Consider the following 9,136-nt stretch of genomic DNA (forward strand, 5'->3'; position numbering starts at 1 on the left):
TCTTGAATTCTGTTGGCTATGCTTGTGTCTGTAGTTGCCAATTTTTTGCCCAGCTTTTCAATTTCCAGCATTCCTTCAGTTTGTGTTGCCTTTATTTTCTCTATTTCAGTTTTCAAGTCTTGAACTGTTTCCTTCACCTGCTTAATTGTTTTTTCTTGGCTTTCTGTACTTTCCTTAAGGAATTTGTTCATTTCTTCCACTTTTTTGTTTTTTTCCGCCATTTCTTTAAGGAATTTTCTCACATCTTCATTGAGTGCCTCTATCATTTTTATGATTGTAATTTTTAAGTCGTACCCTTCTGCTTCCTCTGCTTTGTTGTTGTGTTCTGTTCTAGTTGGTGTAGATCCCGTAGATTCTGGTGGTGTCACGTTTGTTATTCCTGTTGTTAGGTGTTCTCTTGTATTGCCTTCTTCCCATAGCTTCTTCCAGTAGGTGTTGGTGATGTGTCTCCCCCCTCTCTCTATGGTACTTCCCTGATGGGCTTATGTGGGTCAGATTCAATATCTGTAGCTCTGTGTGGTCCAAGCTCTCTAGGAGGTTTCTCCGCAGACAGGGACCCAGGGATGGGGTCAAGGATGAGGATCCAGTAGAAGATGCCAGCAGGTACTCACAGTGGTTCAGCAGAGATAGGCAGATCTCTGGGAGGGGCCCAGGATTCCAGCAGAGGACTGGAGGTGGGGTAAGAGACCAAGCAGTTGAAAATTATGGGTGGTCCCACGTGGACAGTCAGGTCTCCTTTGTTCAGATTTGCTCCAAGAAGTCTCCGAAGTAGGGTGGAATGTTGGCTCTGCCCTCTGTCCCAGTGCTCAACCAGAGTGGCAGGACCGTGGGTAGGGTAGGGCACAGGGTGGGGGGGGGTAGGGTGGCGGTGGGGATGGGTGGGGGTATATCAGAGCTCCAAGGGTGCTCTCGATGGGGACCAGAGACAGGAGCAGCAGGATCAGGGGCTAACCTAGGGTGTTCGGGCGGGGGATGGGGGAAAGAGGTTGTAGGGGACAGGCAGCCCCGATTGGGCCCAGACTCACCTCTGGCCAACAGCTGGCAGAAGAGCGAAACCTGGAGTTTCTATACAGCCTGGACACCCACTCCTACAGATAGTCTATAAAAGAAACATCTGCATATGTCTACATGAAAATATGCACTTGAATATCCATATCTGAAATTATCATCATAACAAAAAAAGTAGAAGTTATCTTAATTTATATCAGCAGTCAAATACGTAAAAGAAATATGGCATGTCCAATGGTATAATTATTTGGCAATAGTAAGCCATGAGGTACATATACATACTACAATGGGAATGAATCTAGAAAACATTATGCTAAGAAATAGAACCAGTCATAAATGAAAAAAAAATGTGTATTGTCTCATTTATACAAAATGCACTTAATATGCCCATTTTTGGGCAAAAATTAGGATGAGTAGAAGGTTATTGGGTAATTATTGATATGTTAAAGGTTAATTTCAAGAGTCAAAATTGCTATAACTTGATTGAATTAATAGTTATACATTTTTATGATTACACACAAGAGCACTGAATTGGGCATTTTAATTGAGTGAATTTTGTGGCATATGAATTATATCTAAGTACTGTAATAATTAAATACTTCTTAGGATGAATACAATAAGGAATGTTAGTATCCTTGGAGTAATAGATTTGCAAATATAGGTATTATATTTCACAGTGGCACAATTCCTGTAAAGTTAATGTTAAATAGTTAAATACGTTTTTAAAATTCAAAATTATTTAGTTATACTTCATTCATTGCATTTGTTTTTATGTCATGTCAGAGGCCAAACCATCTTAAATATAGAAGGACATAAAGACATCTATATAACCTATAACAAAAATATAGTGAAGACAAAGGGGATTACTGTGCTATCAAATCTGAGAAGAAGGAAGCATGAATCATGGTGATTTCTTGCCTGAAAATCCAGGTAGATAATATGTATAGATAATGGCTCCAAGTACCAATAGGTCATCATGCATTTTGTTTTCTAGAAAATCAGTTCCATGAACACTTCTGGTATTTGGAAAAACAAATTTACCCATAGGACACGGTAAAAATTAACTATAAGAACTTGAGAACTCATTTTTATTAAGCTTTTAATTAAAACCCATCTGGTGTTTGGTACAACAGCACAATCTATTACATTTTTACTTGTAGAATATGTAGAAATGTGGCCTGATTTTCTTCCTTTGATGTCTGAAGCAACATCAAGTCCATTCTCACATTATCAAATTGGCCCTCTTATAAAAAACTCACCAAGATTAAACAATTGTCAAGGATGCTATACAAATAGAATTTATATTTGTTGTGTTCTTCTATATTTAAATTGAGTTAAATGTTCCCTAAGGAATGGAAAAATTTAAGAGTCCTGTAACAGGAAAAGAGCAGAGTAGATTAGTAACTCAGAAAGTGGAGATGAAACATGACTAGGGGTATAAATGTCAATGACTAAACCACATTACTGTATGAGAGAACTGAAGACAAACTATTTGTCATAGTTTATAAACATGCCTTCTTTGCAACAGTGGAAACCTTCATATTATCCATTAATTTCATAAGTATGCTCTATTAGTTATTTACTTTTCTATTTCTGTGACCAAAGGGAGGGGGTCATTTATTATAGTTGATATTTCAATGGATTTCAGTGCATCATAGTAGAAAAACCATGTTGGAAAAGATCCACCCATTGCAACAAGAACACAAAGTATGGTTAATACATATAATTAAAATCTTTGTGTTCATGTATAAAATTACAGTGGTGATGGAAAAAGAACACAAGTCAGTACCTGCCCTTGTCACAGTGAACCAGTAAACAAGAGCAGCTGAAGTAGAGGCAGGCCTGTGAATGCAAGTCCTATCCAAGTGACCTACTTCACAGGTAGGCCTTGTCTCTGCTTCCCCATCTTTGGCCCTTTATCTCCTGTGGTTGGCAAAATAATAATCCTCTTCATGATCAGTCCTTAGGACATTAAAATATGTTATATTTTGTAGAGAGGGAGAAATTGAGGTTGTAAGTGGAACTGAATCTTTGAACCAATGGAAGTTAAAATAAAGTTTTTGTTGGCTCATCAAAGTAGCTCAGTGTAATCAAATGGCCCTTTAATGTGAATGAGAGAAGTAGAAGAGTCAGACCAGAGGCACGTTGCTGTGAGAAATATACCTGCCTCTAAGAATATTCAGGAAATGATGAGCCAAAAACACCAGGAAAATTTCTAGAAGATGCAAAGGATACTGTAGTTGATTTCTTTTTCACTCTTTGTTCTTTATTCTTTGGAGGGCCCACCACCCAGCTCCCAAATAAATATACAAACACACTGGGTCTTATTCTTTTTTATGAATGTCTGGCCTTAGTTTGGCTTATTTCTAGCTGTTTCTAGCTATTTTTTTTAACTTAAATTATCATATCTACTTTCTGCCTTTAGGTTTTTATCACTCTCCTACATACCTTTCATTTTCTTTTTACTCCATGGCTTGCTGTGTGGCTAGCTGGTTGGCCTCTGTAGTCTTCTTCTTCTTTCTCTTGTTCCTATATCTATCTCTCCCAAGATTTCTCCTTCTATTTATTCTATCTTCCTGCCAGCCCTGCCTATCCTTTCTCCTGTCTTGCTATTGACTGTTCAGCTCTCTACTAGACCAATCGGGTTTTTAGACAAGAAAAGTAGCACAGCTTCATGGAGTTAAACAAATGCAGCATAAAAGAATATAACACATCTTTGCATCATTAAACAAATGTCCCACAGCATAAACAAATGTAACACATATTTAACTAATATTCTACAACAGCCTACATACATAGATTTCTTCCAGCCTTTAGGAAAGTGTACAGCTCAGTAAAGACCTTGACTGTCCAATAAAATGAGCTTAGACTTTTGACACTTAAAATCTAAGACAGTAAATATTTTATTTTAATGTACTAGATTCTTAATAATTGTATTTTACAGTAGCAATAGATTAATGCACTTGCTAAAATTAATATAACCTTTCATAGTAGCCCAGAAATTGCACCTTCTATCTATAGCACGAAATTATTCTCTTTCAGTCATGTCACTAACTTCCAGACAATATTTATTTGTAAGATAAACATTGTAATTTGACATAAAGGAATCTTTTTAATAGATTTCTTTGTAAGAAGAAGATAAATATTATTAGACTTGATGTATATATAAAACATGATTATACAGTTATTTTAATTAATGACAGTTTAGCTTCCAATTTAGAAGCATATTTTTAAATTTTCTAAATATCCCACAAAACTTGTGCAAGCTTAATTTTTAAATAATGAGACAAGCCTTCTGTTCGTCATAATGTGATCTCTGCTTTAAAAACAGGCAATGCCAAGAAATAAAGAAGCATTGACATTCTGATAATAAGTGTGTTGACTGTGGGGGAGTGAGGTTGTATCTCACTTTTAGAAATTTCATCAAAATCTTCAAAATGCTTGACACAAATGCCAGGCAGGCAAATTGAGTTAGGAAGGAGATTCATTCACATATGGGAGTCAGAATAGTTGTGAATCCATGTCTTACTACAACTAGAAAATGGGTTAGTACAGTCACAGAATGAAAGGGCCAACCAAAGCTAGGCTTGAGTGACCAGCCAGGAAGGAATTCTGGAACCTTTTAAATTCAGCTTCAAAGTAAATTTAACTTTGTCTTGAGAATTAACAGAAGTTATCAAAAGTTTTGTTAGACTGGTGTAGATATGCTGAGTTAGGATTCATAAAATCTTTCTGATGCCAGAGAGAAAGTTGGAAAGGAGGGCTGATGTGGAAATAAATAAAGCAATTGGGCTGTTGCTTGTCTATCTAGGCAAGAAATAATGACTCACAGTATAAAATTATTAACAATGAAAAATAAAAGGAGGAAGCAGATTCAAGAATATTTAGGAGATAAGAATCAGTTTGCTTTAGATTTCAATAAAATAAAGGTAATTATAGATTAAAAATAAACTGTTACTTCCCCACATAAAAACAATAGATATTGGGAAACTGGGGATCTTCAGAGAAAGAAAATCATATAGTGTACTTTTAAAGATTATTTTTAATTATGTGTGTCAATATATGTGGATTTCTTCTTCCAGTCTCCAGGAAGGTATACAGCTCAGTATGTGCACTTGACTGCCAGTGACTTCTGGATCTGGGAAGGTTTCAATTCTAGTTTAAATTGAATAATTTCAGTTCTTAACTAATGTCCTGAGAATCACAAGAATCAGTGAGGTAAGTCTCAGCCCATGCCTAAAGGTTCTAGAGCCAGTCTTGCAGAACTGTTTGACCCAGCTCAAGACTGGAGGAATAATAGCATTGCATTTTGTCTTTCCTTTTATTCTATTCAGATCCACAGTGGATCAGATAGTACCCACACACATTTGTGAAGTTCCTCATCCAGTGTATCAACCCAAGTGCTAATCAATCCCAGAAATAGTCTCACAGTCATGCCCACAAGTAATATTAGCAAGCTATATTGAAATCCATGTCCATTCTAGCTTATGTAAAATTAGCCATCATAGCATAGTTGCTACATTCTTTTCCAAACATCTTGTTGACATCTCTATGCTTATTCACATTCACATTCTTAAGCACTTACCTTAGCATAGCATCTTCCAACAGCAGGATTCTTAATAGGAAGAAGTGTAGGTATGCTACAGACTGATCCAGTCGGGGGTCTCTTCCTTGGGAGAGGGAGGGCTGCAGTAATCAGGTCGGTAAGGATTAAGAGAGTAACAGACAACGCAAAGAGATGTGGTTGGAATCTGCTACAACTTTACTTCAGTGAGAGCATCAGATATATACACATGATTTGGGAACTAAGATTTGACCCCATGCCAGGTTATACATAGTCACATCTGATGAGTGGTTATATGTTGACAACTTATTTTGAAACTAAAAGAACAGAGCAGGAAGTATCCTCTAAGTACCATCTGGCCTCTAGACAGTGGTTAATTGTCTCAGACCTGAGGTTAATTTTATTCTTAGAATTCTGCCAAACTAGTTCCTATGTAAAAACGTAGAAGTTTCCAAAGCTTAATATATTTATGGCCAGTCAGGTCAATTTGGCTGTTTTTGAAGTCCCCTCTATCCAACTTCTGGGGGAGGTGAGCATATAATTTTTGTAATTGCCTTGTTAAACTAATTTGGTCCCTTTTGTCACTAAGCACCAATGAGGCCTTTCTTTTGCTAATCTCTCCATAAAGTTAAGTGTGTAATACACTTTCTCTCCATCTATATTTACCCATTTTTCTGATTATCATATTCTCCTGTATATGGCATAGGAGAGGTTGTACTCCTGAGTGTCTGTGAAGTATCCCTGTTTACTGGAGGCACCCACCATCATCCTCTGAGTAGGTACTGCCTTCTACCATAAACCATAGTAGTAGGAATTCCTAAACAGTTCTTCTTAGCTCCTGGTGAACTCCCTGGGTGTTTTCCCTACTAGTCTCTGAACTTTTATCCTTTCACTATCCACTATCCACTCAGCCAGGACCTGTTGTATTAATTATAGCCATAAAAACCAAGAAAGATAAGATACAGAACCCAAATCCACAGAATTTGATCAGTACACTGGAAAAAAAGCGTAGGGGCAGGATGACAGGGACCTCCAGGAGTCTACATTCCATGGAACACATGCCTCTGGTCTGAACACATGTCACACAGACTCCACCAGAATTGGTGTGGCATAGGTATCTCTTCGTTGTTGAATCAAAATGGAAGACACTTTTCAGTAGATTCTCCTGGGTGATATGAGAAGACACTGTCATTTACTAAGTCAACAAGGAAAATGGATTTGAGTGGGGGAAAATCAGAAGCCTTTGAGCACAGCTGAATTTTTAGTTGCAAAGCTCAGAGCTTGCTTTCTTGAGTTGTAGAACTCAAGATTGAGACTTAAGAACAAGTTATATATTTGGGCCAAACTAAATGATGTCACAGTGTTTGCCAGGAAACATCTTTAAAGTATACTGAAAAATTGTTAGAAAAGAGAAGAAGGGACTTTTAGGAAGTTGAAGTGCATCCATTTGAGAGACTATAATGGGAAGATCACAGAGATTGGGAGCAAAGCTTGAAGGAATATTATTTGAATGAGTGTATGTTTGTGTATGGTGAAGAAGCCCTGTGAATGAACATCGTATGTGTATGAACACCTGTGTGTGTGTGTGTGTGTGTGTGTGTGTGTGTGTGTGTATGTGTGTGTTTTGGAGGGTACCCATGCACATGTTTGGAAGCATGAAATTTATATTGAGTTTCTTTTCGATCACTCTCCACTTTATTAAACAAAGACTTTTCTGGAATTGGGAGCTCACCAATTCCAGAAAGTCTAGAGGGCCAGCTTATCCTTAGGCTCTTTTCTGTCTATACCTCTTGCCTGCTGGGATTACAGGTGTGTAAGGAGTAAGGTTTTTCCACCCACTGCCCGGTCTTGTCCCGCCACTGCGCCAGCCCCAATTAACACAGAGAGACTCTGTATTTGATATAATTCTGTTTGCCAGGTACTAGTTTCTTATCAGCTAGCTCTGTCTTAAGTATTAACCTATTTCTATGTACTTCCATGTGGTCTTCTTACCAGGGAAAGGGGCCAGCGTCTTGTCTCCCCAGTCTCTCTATCTTGACCCCCTTACTACTTCCTCTTTCCTCCTTGTCTCCTAGTCCCTCCTACCTTCCTTTCATATTGGCCAACAGTGCTTTATTCATTAACCAGTATGAGAAACATATACAGAATGACATCTCCCATCACAGGTGGCCACCTCATATGCCTGTTTTTTACATGGGGTATCAGGGTATAAATTCTGGGATTTGTGTTTGCCCAGCAAGTGCTTCATTCTCTGAGTCATCCTTCCCAGCAAGATGGTATTTGTAAGTAGAAAAGAGTTCCAGTGGAACCAAATACTTCTCAGAGATCATATAAGATAACAAATTCCTTAAAGCAGCTGCAATAAAACTTCATGTTTACAATGGCCGATGAGGAAAAAGCCTTAGAAAATTGGTTCTGAGGAGATTTTGGTTATTTTGTTATTAAACATTAAGTTGTGATGGAAGATGATCTGAGTTCCAAAGGAAGGAGGTGGAAGATAGAGCAATAAGGTAATCTAACTGGATATAAATTTTAATTTACAGTTGTCATGAAGAATCTATGCTTTCCTTGAATCTTTAAAGAGCCAGTGCAGCCATCCACCTAGGGTCTAGGATGGCCAGGAAAGCTCTCCCTTCTCCCCAACTATAAAGTTGTAGAGACCACTTCTTAACATTTATCTTTATCTTTCTTGTCAGCCATTCTGTGAAGTATGCATTTCCTGTATCAAAGTTAACTTTTTGCCATTAATTTGTTCACTATTTATCAAAATAGGAAAAAGGAAATGTAAAAAATGTGCTATAAAAAAGACATAAAATTTCTGAGCAATATGATCTGAAATGGAAGCTGAACCTTTGAGGACACTAATGTTAAAGAAATATATCCTAATGGGGTAGTTGGTAGAATACTGGTGTACTGCCATGATGTTATACCCCCATTACTGTATAAATAAGGCATTGGTTGGGGACTGATTTATTTGATATTATATTATAATTCCCTGGCTTAAATTCCAAGCACTTCATAAATCAGGCATTGGGGCTCATGCCTCCAATCCAAAACGGAGAAGATCCTCCAGACAAAGGAAGACCAGAAATTCAAGGTCATCTTCATTCACTTAGTGAGTTTAAGGCTAACCTGGGATACATGAAAACTTGTATCAAAAATAAACAAACAAAACAAAGCAAGCAAACCAAAAATCACACACACCCCAGGAAGGGGAAAATCTCTTACTCATGTTTTCTCTTCATTCCTGCTAGTAAATCTTTTAAGTGCTACCAATGGAAATAGATATAGCAAAGTTTAAATGTAGTATTTTTTGGCCTGGTAGTACTGTTGTATGGAGATTCTTCTGGGATGACCTGCTATACATAGCAATAAAGAAATACAAGCTCACATTCTTTTGTTTTCTCACTATTTTTTAATTTTAATTACAATATAATTATTTAAATTTCCATTGTCCTGTCCTCCTTGAAATCTCTCCCATGAACCATCCTCCTCCCTCTCAAAATTCTTGAATTATTATTATAGGGTGTGTGTGTGTGTGTGTACATTATATATGATATATTC

The sequence above is a fragment of the Phodopus roborovskii genome, unplaced genomic scaffold (assembly GCF_943737965.1).
Source record: "Phodopus roborovskii unplaced genomic scaffold, PHOROB, whole genome shotgun sequence".
In the NCBI taxonomy this organism is placed as follows: Eukaryota; Metazoa; Chordata; class Mammalia; order Rodentia; family Cricetidae; genus Phodopus; species Phodopus roborovskii.